The following is a 25172-nucleotide window of genomic DNA, read 5'->3' on the forward strand; positions in this document are numbered from 1 at the left end:
CCCAGAATGTGTAGACTCTCGAGCAGAAGCGTTTGTACTTGCCTTTAACCAAAGCGTCAAATCCTTATAGCTCTGATGATCACAAGCAATGTTTTTCAATTCATAATGTTGGCTAGATATTTCAACTCTGTACGGCATGCGTGGTAAGGGCAACACCTGTTGTATTAGGCCATGTGACAATTTTACTTGATTTGTGAATGTCTGACTGAAAACATATGAGGCTGCTTTGCGCCACAGCTCGTTCTAGCTACACAATCTAATCGCATTACTGTTTTCGCGAGACAGCGTGGTGGTATCAAGAATCCTCACGAGCAAGTGAAGAGTCTTGCAGAGTGTGACACCCCGTCTGTGCCAGATAGTTTAGTGTGCGCACAACTAGGTTGGCAAGACAAAAAAAACACCAGGAGAGATGGTCGTTTAATGTGAGAAGCTCAGAGATATTAGGCTTTTGAAAGTCATGTAGTGTACACCAGGCATTAGGGACCACCCACTTTAGATGTCTGATTGACGAGATTTTTCTACACGATTCTACATGTAAAATTTGTGCGCAAATTACTTTGAGGTGCTAAGTACTCTCGACCAGCAAACACTATTGGTGTGTCTGAGTCCTTTGGTATGAGTAGGAGTGTGTGAGCCAGAGGAGGACCTAAAATGCCCAGTGCCCACCAGGGAGGGAAGAACATGGTGGTGGGAATCAGAATGTGTGGACACACAGCACCTGCTCGACCACTGCATGTCTCACATACTCAGAATCCTGATATTCTCTCTGTCTCTCAAAGAATGCTGGCGCCTAGAGACCCTGAACAAGCCCCCACAATTCCCAGACAGCAGGGTATCAAATCACCAAAGACATGGCACCAAGACAGCAGCAGTTAAAAAAGAAAGAAAAAAAAGGAGGCAGATATATGGTTCAGCCAATTCCATTACTAACAGACTTTAAACCCCAGTTACTCCAAGTTCATAAATGATCCTGGTAGTAAAGTAGTTATAACCTAAAAGGTAGGGTAGTATCCGAGGTCTTGCCCAAGTGCCAAAAAGGCTGGCACATTCCACAATTAACTCACTGTACAATCAAAAGATTGGACTTGTGTACAAAGACAGAATGTGAGGAAAATATAGCTGGCCCAAGAAGAGAAAGGAGATGTGTTGCAAAGCCACACAGTGCTTTGTTCGACATATATAGGATTTCCATGGGATTGAGGAGAGAGACGCCTCCTTAAGCCTTTCTATACAGCCCTGTAGATTTCCATCACCGCACTTGCTGGTTTCGGGTCCCAAATGGCACCCTATTCCTGATATAGTGCCTAACTATGCACCCTATGAGTCCTGGTCAAAAGTAGTGCACTATAAAAAGGGAATAGAGTGCATTGTGGGACTACTCCTTGGTCTATATTGGGTGTGGGAGCTGAGTGTACACAGGCGACTCTGAGGGGTTGTTTTTGTGGTGATCCCCCACACAGTCCAGCCCATTCACACAGGAAACTCATGTGCACTGAATATGGCTGTGAACCATGTCTCAGGAAAAAGCTGGAAGTAAGATATTCTGATTTTACACTACCACTCAACCAACCTTGACAACAAAAACCTCATGGGTGACTAGGCCGTGCACTCTTCCCCTCGTTCTACGAGTACCCTCTGGGGTCAGTGTCTTAGACTAGGCCAATGTCTGCTGACACCCAGGACATTGCCATGAGTGCTGCAGAGTGCAGAGAGATACAGTGGGGCAAAAAAGTATTTAGTCAGCCACCAATTGTGCAAGTTCTCCCACTTAAAAATATGAGAGGCCTGTCATTTTCATCATAGGTACACTTCAACTATGACAGACAAAATGAGAAAAAAAATCCAGAAAATCACATTGTAGGATTTTTTAATGAATTTATTTGCAAATTATGGTGGAAAATAAGTATTTGGTCACCTACAAACAAACAAACGCTACCTGTATTAATGGCACCTGTTTGAACGTGTTATCAGTATAAAAGACACCTGTCCACAACCTCAAACAGTCACACTCCAAATTCCACTATGGCCAAGACCAAAGAGCTGTCAAAGGACACCAGAAACAAAATTGTAGACCTGCACCAGGCTGGGAAGACGGAATCTGCAATAGGTAAACAGCTTGGTTTGAAGAAATCAACTGTGGGAGCAATTATTAGGAAATGGAAGAGATACAAGACCACTGATAATCTCCCTCGATCTGGGGCTCCACGCAAGATCTCACCCCGTGGGGTCAAAATGATCACAAGAACGGTGAGCAAAAATCCCAGAACCACACGGGGGGACCTAGTGAATGACCTGCAGAGAGCTGCGACCAAAGTAATAAAGCCTACCATCAGTAACACACTACGCCGCCAGGGACTCAAATACTGCAGTGCCAGACGTGTCCCCCTGCTTAAGCCAGTGAAGTTTGCTAGAGAGCATTTGGATGATCCAGAAGAAGATTGGGAGAATGTCATATGGTCAGATGAAACCAAAATAGAACGTTTTGGTAAAAACTCAACTTGTCGTGTTTGGAGGACAAAGAATGCTGAGTTGCATCCAAAGAACACCATACCTACTGTGAAGCATGGGGGTGGAAACATCATGCTTTGGGGGCTGTTTTTCTGCAAAGGGACCAGGACGACTGATCCGTGTAAAGGAAAGAATGAATGGGGCCATGTATCGTGAGATTTTGAGTGAAAACCTCCTTCCATCAGCAAGGGCATTGAAGATGAAACGTGGCTGGGTCTTTCAGCATGACAATGATCCCAAACACACCGCCCGGGCAACGAAGGAGTGGCTTCGTAAGAAGCATTTCAAGGTCCTGGAGTGGCCTAGCCAGTCTCCAGATCTCAACCCCATAGAAAATCTTTGGAGGGAGTTCAAAGTCCGTGTTGCCCAGCAACAGCCCCAAAACATCACTGTTCTAGAGGAGATCTGCATGGAGGAATGTGCCAAAATACCAGCAACAGTGTGTGAAAACCTTGTGAAGACTTACAGAAAACGTTTGACCTCTGTCATTGCCAACAAAGGGTATATAACAGTATTGAGATAAACTTTTGTTATTGACCAAATACTTATTTTCCACCATAATTTGCAAATAAATTAATTACAAATCCTACAATGTGATTTTCTGGAGAAAAAAATAAATAAAAATCTAATTTTGTCTGTCATAGTGTACCTATGAGGAAAATTACAGGCCTCATCTTTTTAAATGGGAGAACTTGCACAATTGGCACAAAACAAACCCTGCCTTGGTTCACAGAGGACATTAAAGGATGGGTCATGTGAACCAGAAATCCCAGAAAGACACAAATTGTGTTTTGTTTAAGGGAACATAGCAGCCGGCAATAACACATTCCCTGAATGTTATTGTGTCTTTATAACAACATAACGGAATTGCTAGGCTATACGTAGCAACTTAGCATTACCCTCAGTCAGCTTCCAGAGTGAGAACGAAACAGTCAGACCTTTTCCACACGTAACATTTAGCAACTTTACTCGCTCTAGCTCCAGCATCGGTAATTAGTTGTTTGCAATTATTCTAAATTACTGGTGCCTTGAAAAGTAATTGCCAGTTGAAAAAGGTTTTGAGAACGCTAAGTAAACAAGACTCTCAGGGTTACTGAACTCTCCCGCCCTTCTGGTCAGTGTCTGTGTGGCCTTGTGAGGCTCCCATAATGAAGATGTGTAATGGAAATCTATTTGAAATTAGCCAAAGCAGAGACTGGAACATTTCTGATGTGGACAGCACAGGTTACCTCCCAAATAGCACCCTGGCAATTCCCTATATAGCTATAGCTCAATAGGCTCCGGTCAAAATTAGTGCATAGGGTGCCAGTTGGGTTGTAACCACAGTCTCCGGCTGCCACTCCAGCATCCAAACCAAAAGATAGCTGTGATCTGCAGGAATACAACCCTCCTCACTCATTACCACAGTGGCTGCACTTAAAGCCATTAACACCCCTTCACAGAAAGCACCGTTGAGGACCTTGTCGCTGACGCATGCCCTCTACTTAGCATTCTGTGGGGTGCAGGATATTTTTGGCCAAGAGAAATACACTTGCTAACCAGCGGGACTGCTTTTAAGAGTCTAACGAGCACTTCAAATGTGTTTTGGGAGCATGGGTTTTACCACACGCACATCACACAAAAGATGGGGGAAGTAGCCTCATGCAAAATGGGTTTGGTGTTGTTGAGGATAAAAGACAGTGCTATTCAGGACATTTCTAACGTTACTCCCTTTAATTGAATGGCTCAAAGAAAATATTCTTAAAACATTTGCTCTTATTTAGTGTGTATTGATTATGAACCAGTATTTTTCACTCGGCTCCATCCCTTTTCAGTGATAACTCAAAATAGGATTTGGGAGGTCCATAAAATAAATTGTTGTGAATGTATGAATTAACGTCATATCAGACAGTGAACCATTAGCCTAACCTATAGGTACTCATACATTCCCATTGTATTTCATTATAAATTCCTATGACATGAGGGTTAGGTCCACTTCTCTATCTTTCCCTGCTCATCTGAGAGGAAGTTCACAGTTCCTTTTGGGTCAATGTATTACAGCAACAGAATGGTCAGAGTGGGTTACTGTTTAGTCTGGATGTCTGTACTGCAGGGGGTGGGGCAGCAACGACTAGACATGTTGCCTATGAGACTCTCAAACATAGTGCCACCCTGTGTGGTAATACTGTCCAGTATTAGACCTGGGTATGTTACATACATCAGAGAAAAAAAAAGTGAACAGTCCGCAGAGAATTATTTTAAAGGCATACTGGGCTAGAGAAATAATGGCGATTTTAAACTGCAGTATAGTAAGGTAACCCTCGTGAAAGAGGTCCTCTGACCTCAACATAAAAGGTTACAGAGAAAATTGTCTAGGTCTAATCAAATGAGTACAGCATCTGAACTAAATATTCATAAAAAACTTGATGCAACATTATTTAGGGGAACAGTAAGTGTGCTGTGTGAACATGACATACTAATGGACTAAATTGAAGCATCATTCACAGAGGTGACAGTCACGAGTATCACACACCCTGAGACTATAATCAAGTACCAAAGCTCAACTGTCAGTGGCTCAATAGAGGCATGCTGTTCTGCCTTTCCCTTGCATTACCCTGGCCCTAACCCCACAATGCCACAGATTCCAACACTTCACACTCGTTCCCAGCAAGTCCACAAATTTCCATTGAATTTCAAGACCACTTCATTCACAGAATGACATTAAAGTCACTCCTTAGAGGCAACAAATACCCATAACTTCCTGAGAGGTCTGAAGAATATGGATGCAGATATGGTTTTGAGTGGTGGAAATGTAATAATTTAATGCTAAAAGGACAGTGCAACAACAACAAACAAATCCTGTAAAAAAAATAAACAAATATATATATTTCCACACTATGAGGTTGAAATAACACTATTATGTGTTGTTCAGGTGGTATAGAGTTTTTTCCCACAGCAAGACATCACAATCTGATCTGATTATTCAGACCAATGACCAGGCATCTTTTATTTGCATACGTACCCTCCTTTCTTTGAAGAAGAGCAGGGTTCTCCAGCCCTGTTTCTGGAGCGCTACCCTCCTGTAGGTTCTCACTCCAACCCCAGTTGTGACCAACCTAATTCAGCTCATCAACTAGCTAATTATTAGAATCAGGCGTGCTAGATTAGGGTTGGAGCGAAAATATACAGGGCCCGGATTCACAAAACCTCGTTAAGGATAACAAAAAAATGTAAGTGCCATTTCTTCCTAAACTGAATTTCTCAATTAAGTTGTAGAAAGAAACTTATGAACATTTTCAATGTTTTATCCTAAGAAAATAGTTAATAAATTAGATTATTGAAAATAAAGTTATAGGATTTCCTTCTTGGAAATGTTATTAATTCCAAGATAGCTAAAAACCCTCGTCTTAAAATCATGGAAGTGAGAAAATAAGTTAATGAAAGCAATCGAACACATTTAATTGATTCAAATTGATTGTTTGAAATTATATATATACACACACACACACACACACACAGTGGGGCAAAAAAGTATTTAGTCAGCCACCAATTGTGCAAGTTCTCCCACTTAAAAAGATGAGAGGCCTGTAATTTTCATCATAGATACACTTCATCTATGACTGATAACAAGTTCACCAGATTCTTGACGATCCTATACATCCCTCAAACTCAACTCTGGATCTTGAAGCCAGTTCCACTGCGTTTTTGAATCATTCCCCTCTAAATCAGGGACTGATTTAGACCTGGGACACAAGGTGGGTGCAATTAATTATCAGGTAGAACAGAAAACCAGCAGGCTCCTGACATCGTAGAGTAAAAGGTGCTGCATGGTCAATCCGACGGTTGCGTTGGCCGTGCGACATTTGTGATACGGCCTCTGAAGAAGTCAGGGCATTCATACTTCTTACGCTTCGCGGAGCAGTGCAGAGCTGTTGTGAAGGAAGTGAGTTTGTGTTTATACAGGACCTACCACCCTCACCAACTGTCAACCAATCGTGTCAACATGGAGCTATACGGAGCCCTCAGCATTGTTACAAAATTTGAGAGGTGCAAGGTGATGCGGTACGGAGTCTGATTTGGCTCTTGCGGAGCCTCCTGAGGCATGCGTTGCATCACATCCTTCATACGAAGCAACCAACCACATTTTCGGAAAAAGCATGAACTGGCTTTAAGAGTTGACTGCCCCTTCTATAAGACAATCAGGGCTGTCTACAGTGCCTTCGAAAAGTATTCAGACCCATTGACATTTTCAAATTTGTTACAATCTAAAATGGATTTTAAAAGATTACCACCTCAGCAATCTACACACAGTACCCCATAATGACAAAAGCACACATCTGTCTATATAAAAAGGTCCCACAGTTGACAGTGCATGTCAGAGCAACAACCAAGCCATGAGGTCGAAGTAATTGTCCGTAGAGCTCCGAGACAGGATTGTGTCGAGGCACAGATCTGGGGAAGAGTACCAAAATAATTTATGCAGCATTTAAGGTCCCCAAGAACACAGTGGTCTCCATCATTCTTGAATGGAAGAAGTTTGGAACCAGAAATACTCTTCCTAGAGCAGGCCACCCGTGCAAACTGAGAAATTGGGGGAGAAGGGCCTTGGTCAGGGAGGTGACCAAGAACTCGATGGTCACACTGACAGAGCTCCTCTGTGGAGATGGGAGAACATTCCAGAAGGACAACCATCTCTGCAGCACTCCAACAATAAGGCCTTCGTGGTAGAGTGGCCAGACGGAAGCCACTCCTCAGTAAAAGGCACGACAGCCCGCTTGGAGATCGTCAAAAGGCCCCTAAAGGACTCTCAGACCATGAGAAACTAGATTCTCTGGTCTGATGAAACCAAGATTAAACTATTTGACCTGAATGCCAAGCATCACATCTGGAGGAAACCTGGCACGATGCCTAAAGTGAAGCATGGTGGTAGCAGGATTATGCTGTGGGGATGTTTTTCAGTGGCATAGACTGGGAGACTAGTCAGGATAGAGGCAAAGATGAACGGAGCAAAGTACAGGGAGATACTGTCCTGAGCTCCCTGGAGCAGGTTTTCAGACTGGGGAGAAGGTTCACCTTCCAACAGGACAACAACCTTAAGCACACAGCCAAGACAACGCAGGAGTGACTTCCGGACAAGTCTCTGAATGTCCTTGAGTGACCCAGCCTTGAGCCCAGACATGAACCCGATTGAACATCTCTGGTGAGACCTGAAAATAGCTGTGCAGTGACACTTCCCATCCAACCTGACAGAACTTGTGAGGATCTGCAGAGAAGAATGGGAGAAACTTCCTAAATACAGGTGTGCCAAGCTTGTAATGTCATACCCAAGAAGACTCTATACTGTAATCACTGCCAAAGGTGCTTCAACAAAGTACTGAGTAAAGGGTCTGAGTACTTATGTAAATATGATATTTCAGTTTTTTACAAATGAGCAAAAATGTCTCAACCTGTATTTGATTTGATTTGATTTCCTTTGTCATTATGGGGTATTGTGTGTAGATTGATGAGGGGAAAAATGTCATGCATTTTAGAATAAGACTAACATAGCAAAATGTGGAAAAGGTCAAGGGGTCTGAATACGTTATGAAGGCACTGTATGTAAATATATTTATTTGTATCAACACTGCCACACGAGCAGACTGAGCATTTGCAAAAGGATGCTTGGGGAAATAAATTATACACAATGTATTTAGAGTTATTTATATGAAATAAACACAATGTGTCAGGGTTTACCAGAATTGGACCCAGAAGCAGACCAGGACAAGGTGAGTAGTAAGAAGATGGTGAGTATTTATTAATTAATGAGAACGTGGAGGTAGATAGTTCCGGGTGGAGGAGCGGGCAGCGGAGGTGGGTTGATGGGAGTGGATAGGCAGATCCAATGGATAACAACACACTGGCAACGAGCAGACATGGATGGGGTATGGGTTCCGGGTGAATGGTGTTCATGGCTAACGATCCGGCAGGGAATGGATGTCAGGTCAGAGCTTTTGAAGGGGAGAGGTGATGATCAGGACAGGTGTGCAGATTACTGATGGGATACAGGTGCGGGTGAACATGATCTCCCAACAAGCTAATTCGCCCGGCAACCAGACAGGGTGCGTTCCAGGACACCGGAAACACACTCCAGGACAGAAACACAAGCAAACACAGACTCAGGAAGAGGGATTCGTGACACAATGATGGAAAAAATAATAATTTAAAAAAGACTGCATGGGGGCTTTAAGCATTCCGAAGGAAAATGGAACCTAAGAAAATTGGCCCTTGATATTCCACACCACATTGTAGATGCATGCTGGCGCTTAGGCAATAGTGTGGTGTCTGTCGTGACTTTGGAACAGGACATATCCTCCTGACGGATAAATACCTTTACATCCAATAAATAATATCTGAATCACATGTGTGTATCTTGATTCCTGATGAAAATGTGTTAATACAGGGAGCTTCACACAACTGCATCTGCTTGGTAACAGGGACAGCATACTGTCTCCACTCATAGTAAAGGCTTGCCTGTTGGACCAGACGGGCGGATTGGAAATCCAAATCACCTGCCTGGTCAACCAGGCAAAGAATAGGCCATTCCATTTCAGTGCTTATTATTAAAAAGGTCAATATAAAGCTACGACCATGGGGGCGGCAGGGTAGCCTAGTGGTTAGAGCGTTGGACTAGTAACCAGAAGGTTGCAAGTTCAAATCCCTGAGCTGACAAGGTACAAATCTGTCGTTCTGCCCCTGAACAGGCAGTTAACCCACTGTCCCTAGGCTGTCCCTAGGCTGTCATTGAAAATAGGAATTTGTTCTTAACTGACTTGCCTAGTTAAATAAAGGTTAAATAAATAAATAAAAAATACTAGCTACATTGTTTAGTATTTCATTTAGCTACTGGGAAATATCCATTTAAAAGGTCCCATGAGCACAAATGTTAAGTTCATAGGAGCAGATCAAAATTGGTGTCAAATGAAAGCTAAGCCTGTATTTTTTTTAAATTAAGGTGTATATAATTTTTTCTACCATTTTCCATTCTAAAAATTTGGAATACGCAAAGGCTTTGATTTCTGGTGAAACAGATGGAAAATGGGTCTTAGAAAACACCTAGCAGATAAAAGCTACTAGAAATACATCAAAACACAACGTTGAAGTAAAGACCCCTGTTAATATCAGTAAGTAGATTTAGTTTTGCAGAAATGATTTGCCTACTGTAAGTTTAAGGAATATTGCCTAGTGTCTTGTCATTCTGTTACCAAAAACCCACATACAGTGCCTTCAGAAAGTATTTACACCCCTCAACTTTTCCACATTTTGTTGTGTTACAGCCTGAATTGAAAATGGATTAAATTTAGATTTTTTTGTCAAATAAATTAAAAATTAAAAGCTGAAATGTCTTGAGTCAATAAGTATTCAACCCCTTTGTTATGGAAAGCCTAAATAAGTTCAGGAGTACACATTTGCTTAACAGGTCACATAAGTTGCGTGGCCTCACTGTGTGCAATAGTGTTTAACATGATTTTTGAATGACTACCTCATCTCTGTACCCTACACTTACAGATAATTGTAAGGTCCCTCAGTCGAGCAGTGAATTTCAACCACAGATTCAACCACAAAGACCAGGAACGTTTTCCCAACGCCTCACAAAGGGCACCTATTGGTAGATGGGTAAAAAAAAAAGCAGACATTGAATGTTCCTGTGAGCATGGTAAAGTTATTAATTACACTTTGGATGGTGTATCAATACACCGAGTCACTACACAATTACAGGTGTCCTTCCCAACTCAGTTGCCGTAGAGGAAAGAAAACACCCAGGGATTTCACCATGAGGCCAAAACAGTTCCTGAGTTTAATGGCTGTGATAGTAGAACACTGAGGGTGGGTCAACAACATTGTAGTTACTCCACAATATTAACCTACATGACTGAGTGAAAAGAAGGAAGCCTGTAGAGAATAAAAATATTCCAAAACATGCATCCTGTTTGCAACAAGGCACTAAAGTAATACGGCAAAAAACATGGCAAAGCAATTCACTTTTTGTCCTGAATAGTGTTATGTTTGGGAAAAAACCAATACAAACACATTACTGAGTACCACTCTCCATAATTCCAAGCACAGTTGTGGCTGCATCACGTTATGGGTATGCTTGTAATCATTAAGGACTGGGGAGTTTTTCAGGATAAAAAAAAAAAAAAAAAAAAGAAGCTCTTAAAAAACCTCTTAAGCCTACCCCTACTTTTTCGAACATTCTGTTAAAAATCGCGCAACATTTTGGCGTCCTGCTACTTATGCCAGGAATATAGTATATGCATATGATTAGTATGTGTGTATAGAAAACACTCTAACGTTTCTAAAACTGGTTAAATCACGGCTGTGACTATAACAGAACGTCTGTTTCATCGAAAAGCGCAGGAAAATCTGATCACTGAAAGTGGAAAAAAATATCCATGCGCCACTTCAACCCATTGTTAAAGGTGAACCGTATTAAATGAGGCCGAGGTTGCAGTACCTACAGCTTCCACAGGATGTATAGAGTCTTCTCATTTGATTCGGATTTGATTCTTGGTAGAACCGACCAAAGGGAACCGATTCCCTCCGACCTCCAACTTGATGTATTGGCTGAGTTTTTTCCGGACATTTTTTCCAGACGACCACCTATCGAATTTACATCGCCTCCTGATGATTTTTATCGCTTATTAACGTGTACTAATACCTAAAGTTGCATTAGAAAAGTATTTCGAAGTGTTTTGTGAAAGTTTATCGTCGACTTTTTAACTTTTAAAAAATGATGTTACGTTATGAAACGCTATTTTTTTCTGTTTATCACACAGTCTTCAGAGATTGATATCTAGGCTATATATGGACCGATTTAATCAAAAAAAAGACCCAGTATTGATTATGGGACATCAAGGAGTGCCAACAAAGAAGATGGTCAAAGGTAATGAATGGTTTATATTTTATTGTGCGGTTTGTGTAGCGCCGACTATGCTAATTCTTTTGTTTACATCCCCTACGGGTCTTTTGGGGTGTTACATGCTATCAGATAATAGCTTCTCATGCTTTCGCCGAAAAGCATTTTAAAAATCTGACTTGGTGCCTGGATTCACAACGAGTGTAGCTTTAATTCAATACCAAGCATGTGTATTTTAATGAACGTTTGCGTTTTAACTAATACTATTAGCGTTTAGCGTAGAGCATTTGCATTTCCAGAGCTCTAGTTGGGACGTCTGCGTCTCAAGTAGGAGCAAGAGCCTTAAAAGTGTCAGCATGCTTCAGTTCGGCTGGCGCATAGCCAAAGTCAGCTAGCTGAACCGAACAAGTGTGCTCGCACACTCCCTTAAAAGACCTTTGCTTGAAAAACTAGAAAAAACCATCAGTAGAACTGTTGGTCCGTTTTTCAAAATGTGTAAACATTTCTAAAAACATGTTTTCACTTTATCATTATGGGGTATTGTGTGTAGATTGGTGAGTTAAAAAAGCTATTCAATCCATTTTGAATTCAGGCTGTAACACAACACAATGTGGAATAAGTCAAGTGGTATGAAAACTTTCTGAAGGCACTGTATCTTTAAGATCTTTTCGAATTTCGCTCTCATGAGGGAGGGAGGAAAGACCTACCAATTAATTCATGTTTTTACTGATAACAATTTTGTTTATGATGTATTTAGTCATTCAAACATGTAATTCTGTTACCAAATCAGTAATAGAATGTCAAGAAAAATGTCAAACAGAATAACTGCAATTGAATTGGCTACAATAGGAATTCATTGTAGTCAAAAACCACTGTTGGCTCCCCTGCTACTGTCCTCCCTTCTACTGGCATACTGTTATGTTCAGCTCATAACTGTTTTCTTTCTGTTGCATGGTGGTTAAAGCACGAGAGTGTGAAAGTCTGGACAAACCCCTCCTCTCTCCCCCCCAGTCTCTCTAGTTAATGTCACATCTCCCGGCTCTTACTGACACCTACCCATGAGCAGTGTTGGGGTAGTTACTAAAAATAAAGTAATAGATTACCCAATTACTTCTTTCAATTGCAAATGACTTGACTTACTACTCCCTGGGGAAAGTAATTAGTTACACTCCTCGTTATATTACTTTTGCGTTACACATCCTCACTAAATGTTAACAACGTCAATGTTACGTAGGCCTATACACAAACACAAGTAGCCTAATAATGACAGATTTTACCGTGGATAAGGGCAGCATTTTCTCTTCTACATACTCTGTCACAAATTTGTTTAGCTCTCCCTGAGTTACAGCCGGTCCTAAATTACTAAAATCAAACGTTGGTTGTTTGGATGAGGTAGGCCTAGACATCTTCAGAAGCAGTTGTCAGGTCTCAGGGTCTTTCATTACAGGTCTTCTGTTGGCATGTTGCCTTTGCCGGTGCTTCAATAAATTGTGTTTCTAGCAGTGGAGAGGTTTCTTAGCCGGGAACAGTTTTCATTTTACAGTTATTCTTGTCATTTTGTCTCACCAAATCAAAGTAATGGGAGTACATCTACACTGAGAAAGTCAACTTTCTGCCATTTTTCATCTCCCTCAATAATGCAGTAAGTAGTAGTGCGTGCGTAAACAGGAACTTGGTGAGAGGATGAAAACAATTAGAATCTGGGGTAGGGGGGGATTTCTAAAATATTGCACAAACAGAGAGGAAATAATACATCACAAATATTTATTTGGATCAATAACTGTAATAGGAAGGAAATGATCAAATGTAAAAACCTATTTCTTTGATCAGTAACTGTAATTTTACTACTCAAATTGGAACAGTAACTCCTTTATAAAACTTGTTACAGTAATAACATACTTTCTGCAGCAAAGCATTATATTTGGAATGAGTTACCCCCAACGCTGCGCATTATCCCCCCCCCCTTTCCATTTACTGTAACCAGGGGTGTAATCATTAGTCCAAACAGGCCAAATTTGTTTCGTTACGCCGTTTCCGTTTAATCTAAGCAACATAATTTTAAAAAAAAATCACCATCAAAATCAGTCTGTTTAAGCTAGAGATGTCAGGGCTGCGTCTCAATCCACTGCATCTGCTTACGTCGGCCTTCTGCATCTGCAGTGGAAGGTGGCCGAGCTACAACTATGTTTGTTAGACCATGAGACATCCCGAAAGTCGGTCTTCATGAAAACCTCTGTAGCTTCCGGACTGTGACCCCCCCCCCAAAATATCTATCCTACCCTGCCTTTCTAAGGTCTTCGAAAGCCAAGTTAACAAACAGATCACCGCCCATTTCGAATCCCACTGTACCTTTTCCGCTATGCAATCTGGTTTCCGAGCTGGTCATGGGTGCACCTCAGCCACACTCTAGGTCCTAAACGACATCATAACCGCCATCGATAAAAGACAGTACTGTGCAGCTGTCTTCATCGACCTGGCCAAGGCTTTCGACTCTGGTCAAATACTGCATTCTTATCGGCAGACTCAACAACCTTGGTTTCTCAAATGACTGCCTTCTCTGCCTTCTCGGGCCGACTCTCTTCTCTGCATACATCAATGATGTCGATCTTGCTGCTGGTGATTCTCTGATCCACCTCTATGCAGATGATACCATTCTATATACTTCTGGCCCTTCTTTGGACACTGTTAACTAACTTCCAGATAAGTTCAATGCCATACAACTCTCCTTCCGTGGCCTCCAACTGCTCTTAAATGCAAGTAAAACTAAATGCATGCTCTTCAACGGATCGCTGCCCACACCTGCCCGCCCGTCCAGCATCACTACTCTGGATGGTTCTAAGTTAGAATATGTGGACAACTACAAATACCTAGGTGTCTGGTTAGACTGTAAACTCTCCTTTCAGACTCACATTAAGCATCTCCAATCCAAAATTAAATCTTGAATCGGCTTCCTATTTCGCAACAAAGCATCCTTCACTCATGCTGCCAAACATACCCTCATAAAAGTGACTATCCTACCAATCCTCGACTTCGGCAATGTAATTTACAATAATAGCCTCCAACACTCTACTCAGAAAATTGGATGCAGTCTATCACAGTGCCATCCGTTTTGTCACCAAAGCCCCATATACTACCCACCACTGCAACCTGTATGCTCTCGTTGTCTGGCCCTTGCTTCATATTCGTTGCCAAACCCACTGGCTCCAGGTCATCTATAAGTCTTTGTTAGGTAAAGCCCCGCCTTATCTAAGATCACTGGTCACCATAACAGTACCCACCCGTAGCACGTGCTCCAGCAGGTATATCTCACTGGTCACCCCCAAAGCCAAATCCTGCTTTGGCCGCCTTTCCTTCCTGTTCTCTGCTGCCAATGACTGGAACGAACTGCAAAAATCACTGAAACACCTATCTCCCTCACTAGCTTTAAGCACCAGCTGTCAGAGCAGCTCACAGATTACTGCACCTGTACATAGCCCATCTATAATTTAGCCCAAACAACTAACTCTTCCCCTACTCTATTTATTTTGCTCCTTTGCACCCCATTATTTCTCTCTACTTTGCACATTCTTCCACTGCAAATCTACCATTCCAGTGTTTTACTTGCTATATTGTATTTACTTCGCCACCATGGCCTTTTTTGCCTTTACCTCACTTCTCACCTCTTTTGCTCACGTGTCAAACTGCTTTGCTTTATCTTGGCCAGGTCGCAATTGTAAATGAGAACTTGTTCTCAACTTGCCTACCTGGTTAAATAAAGGTGAAATAAAATTAAAATGATTCCTTAGGAATTCTTTTTTGACTCTGCTTTGCCATTTATGAATGTGTTATTCAATGCGTTTCTATGGGCTATAGTAGTAAAGGCCAAATTCAATATTTTTTTTATTTTAAATATCTTTATTTTGGGGGGGATACCTACAGGGGTCCTTAAATTCAAAATGAAATAACTAAATGATACATGGTATGACCATCTTAAAACAATTTCATATGTTAGCTTAGTAAACTTTGAAATACATGATTTTTGTTTGGCATACTTTTAAAGGCCCAATGCAGCCATTTTTTAAATCAATATCAAATTGTTTCTGGGTAACAATTAAGTACCTTACTGTAATAGATTTCCTTTCAAATAGGCCAAAAAAAGCTTTTTTAGCCCCAAAAAATATATTTCAAGGAAGAATTTTGTTAGGATTGCCTAGGAGTGGTCCGAGTGCGGCGATAAACTGAAAACTAGCTGTTAATGGCAGATTGGAACTCTTTGTCTATTAACCAATTTACAACATGGTGACGTCGCCATGGAAAGCCGAAACTCCTGCCCATGCAAACCTGATTAAGGTCCCATGTTGATTGTATTTTCAACCAGCAACTATCAGGAAATAAACACTTATCACATTTTCATCAACAGTTTATATGCTAATAAAGTCATACTGCAAAAATATTTTATAATAATTTTATAATAGTGACAACTGTGGTGAAGGAAACAGGAAGCCGACAGATAATTTCCTCATTCGACATCTTTTGTCGGTAAAATTAATTATGCGGGAATTGGCGAAACGCCTTTATGCGCAAATATTGACGTAAACATATAAGTAAACTTGGAGACACGTGATGACATGGTGTGTGGTCCCTCCCACTACGACTCGGGAAACTATGCATTTTATTAGGCTACAGATGAAATCAATTACGATGAATTTCACAGGGAGATGAAAGTGCAAGGTGATTAGCTTTATTATGCTCCTTTCAAATAAATATCACGGGTCTTATTCTGGTGACATGATAATCGATGCTTGACTGCCATGTGACAAATAAAAACATTCTCGCTCTTATCCATAATAACCTCATGTAGACTAGCCTACCTGCACAGCATCTGCGAGCTGTTGGCTAGAGCCACAGATTAACCATTATATTGACCAGAAACTCAACTGGCGGCTCTAACAATGAAAATAGATGTTCCGACTGCCTTCCATTTTTTAAGACGAGGCAAGATCAGGTCGGACCAGCTACGCGTGTGAACTAGGGCCTGGAAGATACAAGTATTGCAAATGACAACATGTAGGTTTTGTAAGATGAGAGGATGGCAAACGTTTTACGTGCCCCCAGCCGATTGTGTTTTTGTTGTTCGTTGATATGAGTTGTTTGTAACTTGTTTTTTAACTTATTTTGTACATAATGTCTCTTCTAGACATCATGTCTGCAATTACTCACCACGGACTCTGATGCGCCCGACGCAAAGGATACACTGCTTCCTCGGGAACAGGCCCCGATCCCAGTGATCTGCATGAAGAGGAGGCAGAGAAAGAGGGGCCGAAGGTCGGACTGCCTTCTGAGAAGTAGTAGGCGATCGAATAAACCCCCACTTCCCTCCATTCTGCTAGCAAACGTGCAATCTTTGGACAATAAAATCGATGAGTATGCTGAAGATTAAACTCCCAATGGGACATTAAAAACGAACACAGTATGCTTCACAGAGCCGTGGCTGAACAATGACAACATCAACATACAGCTGGTTGGTTATACGATGTACCGGTAGAATAGAACAGCGGCCTCTGGTAAGACAACAACCGGCGGTCTATGTATTCTTGTAAACAACAGCTGGTGCACGATATCTAAGGAAGTCTCGAGGTATTGTTCGCCTGAGGTAGAGTATCTCATGATAAGCTGTAGACCACACTACCTATTGAGAGAGTTTTCATCTGTATTCTTTGTACATGTTTACATACCACCACAGCTAGAGGCTGGCACTAAGACAGCATTGAATGAGCTGTATTCCGCCATAAGCAAACAAGGAAACGCTCACCCAGAGGTGGCGCTCCTAGTAGCCAGGGACTTTAATGCAGGGAAAATTAAATCTGTTTAACCAAATTTCTATCAGCATGTTAAATGTTCAACCAGAGGAAAAAGAACTCAGCACCACTTATACTCCCCACACAGAGACGCATACAAAGTTCTCCCTCGCCCTCCATTTTGCAAATCTGACCATAATTCTATCCTCCTGATTCCTGCTTACAAGCCAAAATTAAAGCAGGATACACCAGTGACTAGATCAATTTTTAAAAAGTGGTCAGAGGAAGCAGATGCTAAACTACAGGACTGTTTTGCTAGCACAGACTGGAATATGTTCCAGGATTCCACCGATGGCATTGAGGAGTACACCACATCAGTCATGGGCTTCATCAATAAGTGCATTGATGACGTCATCCCCACAGTGACTGTTAGAGGTCGACCGATTAATCAGAATGGCTGATTAACTAGGGCTGATTTCAAGTTTTCATAACAATCAGAAATCAGTATTTTTGGACACCGATTAGATTTTTTATTTTTTATTTTATTTAACTAGGCAAGTCAGTTAAGAACACATTCTTATTGTCAATGACGGCCTAGGAACGGTGGGTTAACGGCCTTGTTCAGGGGCAGAACGACAAATTTTTACCTTGTCAGCTCAATCTTGCAACCTTACGGTTACCTAGTCCAATGCTCTAACCACCTGCCTCTCATTGCACTCCACAAGGAGCCTAGCCTGCCTGTTATGCGAATTCAGTAAGAAGCCACGGTAAGTTGCTAGCTAGCATTAAACTTATCTTATAAAAAACAATCAATCAATCAATCATAATCACTAGTTAACCACACATGGTTGATGATATTACTAGTTTATCTAGCGTGTCCTGCGTTGCATATAATCGATGCATTCGCGAAAAAGGTACCTAACCATAAACATCGATGCCTTTCTTAAAATCAATACACAATTATACAGTGGGGCAAAAAAGTATTTAGTCAGCCACCAATTGTGCAAGTTCTCCCACTTAAAAAGATGAGGCCTGTAATTTTCCTCATAGGTACACTATGACAGACAAAATTAGATTTTTTTTCTCCAGAAAATCACATTGTAGGATTTTTAATGAATTTATTTGCAAATTATGGTGGAAAATAAGTATTTGGTCAATAACAAAAGTTTATTTCAATACTTTGTTATATACCCTTTGTTGGCAATGACAGAGGTCAAACGTTTTCTGTAAGTCTTCACAAGGTTTTCACACACTGTTGCTGGTATTTTGGCACATTCCTCCATGCAGATCCCCTCTAGAGCAGTGATGTTTTGGGGCTGTTGCTGGGCAACACGGACTTTCAACTCCCTCCAAAGATTTTCTATGGGTTAAGATCTGGAGACTGGCTAGGCCACTCCAGGACCTTGAAATGCCACTCCTTCGTTGCCCGGGCGGTGTGTTTGGGATCATTGTCATGCTGAAAGACCCAGCCACGTTTCATCTTCAATGCCCTTGCTGATGGAAGGAGGTTTTCACTCAAAATCTCACGATACATGGCCCCATTCATTCTTTCCTTTACACGGATCAGTCGTCCTGGTCCCTTTGCAGAAAAACAGCCCCAAACCATGATGTTTCCACCCCCATGCTTCACAGTAGGTATGGTGTTCTTTGGATGCAACTCAGAATTCTTTGTCCTCCAAACACAACGAGTTGAGTTTTTACCAAAAAGTTATATTTTGGTTTCATCTGACCATATGACATTCTCCCAATCTTCTTCTGGATCATCCAAATGCTTTCTAGCAAACTTCAGACGGGCCTTGACATGTACAGCATGGGGGACACGTCTGGCACTGCAGGATTTGAGTCCCTGGCGGCGTAGTGTGTTACTGATGGTAGGCTTTGTTACTTTGGTCCCAGCTCTCTGCAGGTCATTCACTAGGTCCCCCCGTGTGGTTCTGGGATTTTTGCTCACCGTTCTTGTGATCATTTTGAACCCACGGGGTGAGATCTTGCGTGGAACCCCAGATCGAGGGAGATTATCAGTGGTCTTGTATCTCTTCCATTTCCTAATAATTGCTCCCACAGTTGATTTCTTCAAACCAAGCTGTTTACCTATTGCAGATTCAGTCTTCCCAGCCTGGTGCAGGTCTACAATTTTGTTTCTGGTGTCCTTTGACAGCTCTTTGGTCTTGGCCATAGTGGAATTTGGAGTGTGACTGTTTGAGGTTGTGGACAGGTGTCTTTTATACTGATAACAAGTTCAAACAGGTGCCATTAATACAGGTAACTAGTGGAGGACAGAGGAGCCTCTTAAAGAAGAAGTTACAGGTCTGTGAGAGCCAGAAATCTTGCTTGTTTGTAGGTGACCAAATACTTATTTTCCACCATAATTTGCAAATAAATTCATTAAAAAATCCTACAATGTGATTTTCTGGATTTTTTTTTCTCATTTTGTCTGTCATAGTTGAAGTGTACCTATGATGAAAATTACAGGCCTCTCATCTTTTTAAGTGGGAGAACTTGCACAATTGGTAGCTGACTAAATACTTTTTTGCCCCACTGTATATTTTAAACCTGCATATTTAGTTAATATTGCCTGCTAACAATAAGTTCTTTGTGTCACTTCTCTTGCAACAGAGTCAGGGTGTATGCAGCAGTTTGGGCCGCCTGGCTCGTTGCGAACTGTGTGAAGAATATTTCTTCCTAACAAAGACAGCCAACTTCGCCAAACGGGGGATGATTTAACAAAAGCTCATTTGCTAAAAAGCAATCGTTACACGACTGTACCTAACAATAACCATCAATGCCTTTCTTAAAATCAATACACTGAAGTATATATTTTTAAACCTGCATATTTAGCTAAAAGAAATCCAGGTTAACAAGCAATATTAACCAGGTGAAATTGTGTCACTTCTCTTGCGTTCATTGCATGCAGAGTCAGGGTATATGCAACAGTTTGGGTAGCCTGGCTCATTGAGAACTAATTTTCCAGAATTTTCATAATTATGACATAACATTGAAGGTTGTGCAATGTAACAGGAATATTTAGACTGATGGATGCCACCCATTAGATGAAATACGGAACAGTGCTGTATTTCACTGAAAGAATAAACGTCTTGTTTTCGAGATGATAGTTTCCAGATTCGACAATATTAAAATGACATAAGGCTCATATTTCTGTTTGTTATTATGTTATAATTAAGTCTATGATTTGATACAGTCTGACTGAGCGATGGTGGGCACCAGCAAGCTCGTAAGCATTCATTCAAACAGCACATTCGTGCGTTTTGGCAGCTGCTCTGCTGTTTATGACTTCAAGCCTATCAACTCCCGAGATTAGGCTGGTGTAACCGATGTGAAATGGCTAGCTAGTTAGCAGGGTGCACGCTAACTTTTCAAACAGCTTTTCAAACGTCACTCGCTCTGAGACTTGGAGTAGTTGTTCCCCTTGCTCTGCATGGGTAACGCTGCTTCGAGGGTAGCTGTTGTCGATGTGTTCCTCGATCGAGCCCAGGTAGGAGCGAGGAGAGGGACGGAAGCTATACTGTTACACTGGTAATACTAAAGTGCCAATTAGAACATCCAATAGCCAAAGGTAAATGAAATACAAATGGTAGAGAGAAATAGTCCTATAATAACTACAACTTCTTACCTGGGAATATTGAAGACTCATGTTAAAAGGAACCACCAGCTTTCATATGTTCTCATGTCCTGAGCAAGCAACTCAAATGTTAGCTTTCTTACATGGCACATATTGCACTTTTACTTTCTTCTCCAACACTTTGTTTTTGCATTATTTAAACCAAATTGAACATGTTTCATTATTTATTTGAGGCTAAATTGATTTTATTGATGTATTATATTAAGTTTAAATAAGTGTTCATGCAGTATTGTTGGAATTGTCATTATTACAAATAAAATAAACGTAAAATCGTCCGATTAATCGTTATCGGCTTTTTTTGGTCCTCCAATAGTCGGTATTGGCGTTGAAAAATCATAATCCTCTAGTGACTGTACATACATACCCCAACTAGAAGCCATGGATTACACGCAGCATCCGCACTGAGCAAAAGGAGCAGGACTCTAACCCGCTGCCGCTTTCAAGGAGCAGGACTCTAACCCGGAAGCTTATAAGAAATCCCGCTATGCCCTCCAACGAACCATCAAAAACGCAAAGCGTCAATACAGGACTAAGATTGAATCGTACTACACCGGCTCTGACGCTCGTTGGACGTGGCAGGGCTTGCACACCATTACAGACTACAAAGGGAAGCACAACCGAGAGCTGCCCAGTGACACGAGCCTACCAGATGAGCTAAACTACTTCTATGCTCGCTTCGAGGAAAATAACACAAACACGCAAGAGAGCACCAGCTGTTCCCGGAAGACTGTGTAATCATGCTCTCTGCAGCCGATGTGAGTAAGACCTTTAAACAGGTCAAAATTCACAAGGCCGCAGGGCCAGACAGATTACCAGGACGTGTACTGCGAGCATAAGCTGACCAACTGGCAAGTGTCTTCACTGACATTTTCAACCTCTCCCTGTCCGAGTCTGTAATAGCAACATGTTTTAAGCAGACCACCATAGTCCCTGTGCCCAAGAACACTAAGGTAACCTGCCTAAATGACTACCGACCGGTAGCACTCACGTCTGCAGCCATGAAATGCTTTGAAAGGATGGTCATGGCTCACATCAACACCATCATCCCAGAAACCCTAGACCCACTCCAATTTGCATACCACCACAACAGAGCCACAGATGATGCAATCTCTATTGCACTTCACACTGCCCTTTCCCACCTGTACAAAAATAACACCTGTGAGAATGCTATTCATTGACTACAGCTCAGCGTTCAACACCATAGTGCCCTCAAAGCTCATCAATAAGCTAAGGACCCTGGGACTAAACACCTCCCTCTCCAACTGAATCCTGGACTTCCTGACGGGACGCCCCCAGGTGGTAAGGGTAGGTAACAACACATCCGCCACGCTGATCCTCAACACAGGGGCCCCTCAGGGGTGTGTGCTCAGTCCTTTCCTGTACTCCCTGTTCACTTATGACTGCATGGCCTGGCACGACTCCAACACCATCATTAAATTTGCCGATGACACAACAGTGGTAGGCCTGATCACCGACAACGACGAGACAGCCTATAGGGAGGAGGTCAGAGACCTGGCCGTGTGGTGCCAGGACAACAACCTCTCCCTCAACGTGATCAAGACAAAGGAGATGATTGTGGACTACAGGAAAGGGAGGACCAAACACACCCCCATTGTCATCGACGGGGCTGCAGTGGAGCAGGTTGAGAGCTTCAAGTTCCTTGGTGTCCACGTCACCAACAAACTAACATGGTCTAAGCACACCAAGACAGTCATGGAGAGGGCACGGCAAACCTATTCCCCCTCAGGAGACTGGGAAGATTTGGCATGGGTCCTCAGATCCTCAAAAGGTTCTACAGCTGCATCATCGAGAGCATCCTGACTGGTTGCATCACTGCCTGGTATGGCAACGGCTCGGCCTCCGACCGCAAGGCACCACAGAGGGTAGTGCGAACCCACGAGTACATCACTGGGGCCAAGCTTCCTGCCATCCAGGACCTCTATACCAGGCGGTGTCAGATGAAGGACCTAAACATGTTCAAAGACTCCAGCCACCCTAGTCATAGACTGTTCTCTCTGCTACCACACGGCAAGCGATACCAGAGCACCAAGTGTAGGTCCAAGAGGCTTCTAAACAGCTTCCACCCCCAAGCCATAAGAGTCCTGAACATCTAGTCTCACCCCCTCGTTACACCACTGCTACTCTCTGTTGTCATCTATGCATAGTCACTTTAATAACTCTACTTTATTGTTGGTTAACTTTATTGTTGGTTAGGGGCTTGTAAGTAAGCATTTCACTGTTGTATTAGGCACGTGACTAATACAATTTGATTTGAGGTTATATAAAGTTTTCCTTTAAAAAAACACCTGGCGCAGTGGTCTAAGGTACTATGTGGCACAGTCCTAGCTGTGCCACCAGTGATTCTGGGTTCGAGCCCAGGCTCTGTAGCAGCCTGCCGCGACCGGGAGGCCCATGGTGTGGCGCACAATTGGCCCCGCGTCGTCCAGTTTAGGGAGGGTTTGGCCAGCAGGGATATCTTTGTCCCTTTGCGCAACAGCGATGCCGGGTGCAGTGTAGCAGGTGAGGCTTGGTTGGGTTGTGTTTCGGAGGACGCATGGCTCTCGACCTTCCACATCGCCTTCGCTTCTCCCGAGTCCTTATAGGAGTTGCAGCAATGAGACAAGACTGTAACTACTACCAATTGGATACGACGAAAAAAGGGGGTTAAAAAATTAAACTTTGGTATGGAGAATATAGTTGGGAAAATAAATGTGACTCTGGACGACAACATTGTTTGCAACACTAGGGCTGAATTCCTAAATACATTAAATCCGCTTTGTGTTTTGTTGCCTACTAACGAGAATCGCGATACTGGTTTCCGTGTGACCAGCAGGCACAACAATTGCCACAAAGCCCAAATTGGCTATAACATAAAATGTATAAAAGCTAAAACGTGATTTTGGTGGTTAATTTACAATGAGGCATAAGGTTAGCACTGCGACAGGTTTAAAAATCACATGACTTTGTGGCTGTGGTAACTAGTGACGACTCCGATATAGTGTTTTTCTCAAAGTTACCGGGATGTCACGTGTCCTACTTATATCAGTACAGTCATAACAAATTAATCATTATGCAACTTATTTTTGATCAAATACGTCTGTATATATATTTGTTGTTTTCCAAATGCTACACACATTGTCCTCCAACCAAAAACTCATTGCTTGGTGAGCAATTTTTTTTTTAAACGCCACCTGCTGGAGAAGACAGATTTTGGGCCCAGTTAGAGAGAGCAATAGTAATGGAGTCTTTGTATGCACTAACCCGCCATGGCTCGTTGGACAAAGCCTATAGGAGAAAATGAATAACGTTTTTGTAGGGTTTTTGGATGAAGGCCGAAAATAAAGTCTGTGAGAAGAAGATCTTTTTGTTATACAAGACCAGTGTAGGCACACAGCTTGACAAAACTATTCGTAGAGTTGAAAATGCGATGGTATCACATTGAACTTCAGTTTTGTATTCAGTACATGAAAACTTATGCGAAAAAGTACATTGTGTGCATTGTCATCATACTGATTTTAATCGCAACAAGTCAGTTTGGAAAATTAGCATATTATCTTTATGCTGATTTTAGAATATTCACATGAAAATATGTTACCCATTGGATGGAATCCTAGCTACTGATAAAACCATTTCCACATGTTTACAGTGTTCGTTACATCAGCTGTTGTACAATATGATAAAAATACAACAAAAAAGTCACAAGGAACACACAATTTTGACTGCACTGGGCCTTTAAAAGGGAAAAAAAATCGGAGTATCGGCGTCACTGTTACGGTGGAATTGCCCTACTATATCCTCCATGACAACGTTCCATGGAGGATTAACATTTACCATTCAATTATTCATTCATTCATCTGCAAAGTTATCTTCACGGAACCACCTAAGTAAGAAAGTATTCTGTCCATAACTTTTCACTTTTGATTCAAGTGTAAACACTTAATTTTTCCAGTGGCTTAACAAAAGTTGGAGTTAGGCAGTGGTAAAGTACAAATAAAACAAAAACACTGCTGCATGGAAATGTTGGCCTATACATTATTGCATAAAAAGTAAAGGATATTATGAAAACGCTTACAATAATTTTGCATCATTATTATAGTCAAGGTCTGCTGAACTTGGTCTAGCATTGTGCTATGGCTAAAACTTGCGCTACTCTCGTAAAAAAAACACATTGTTTAATGCGATGGTAAAGTTGTTTGTTTACTTCGAAAAGGAAAGTAGCAACCATACCTTCTTATGCAAAATGTCAAATATCCAATTGTGTAGGGCGTAGAACAATTTATTTGCATGTCCATATCAACATTCATCCACGTTTTCCAGAAATTGTAGAAGTATTGCTTCTTACGTACTCTGAAGAGGGACGTCGCAACGGGAA

General features: G+C 41.8%; 1 protein-coding gene across 2 annotated transcripts in view; it reads right to left on the reverse strand.

Moving 5' to 3' along the window:
* The window catches only part of inavab (innate immunity activator b), a 46763-nt gene extending 21591 nt beyond the window's left edge, over positions 1-25172 (reverse strand). Inside the window, exon 1 of one of the 2 annotated variants that reach the window (XM_042298235.1) lies at positions 25028-25172. The gene's annotated coding sequence lies outside the window, so the exon portion shown is untranslated. The remainder of the gene's footprint in view (positions 1-25027) is intronic. The other variant, XM_042298249.1, reaches the window with a different exon arrangement.

Source organism: Oncorhynchus tshawytscha, linkage group LG02 (assembly GCF_018296145.1).
Source record: "Oncorhynchus tshawytscha isolate Ot180627B linkage group LG02, Otsh_v2.0, whole genome shotgun sequence".
NCBI lineage: Eukaryota > Metazoa > Chordata > Actinopteri > Salmoniformes > Salmonidae > Oncorhynchus > Oncorhynchus tshawytscha.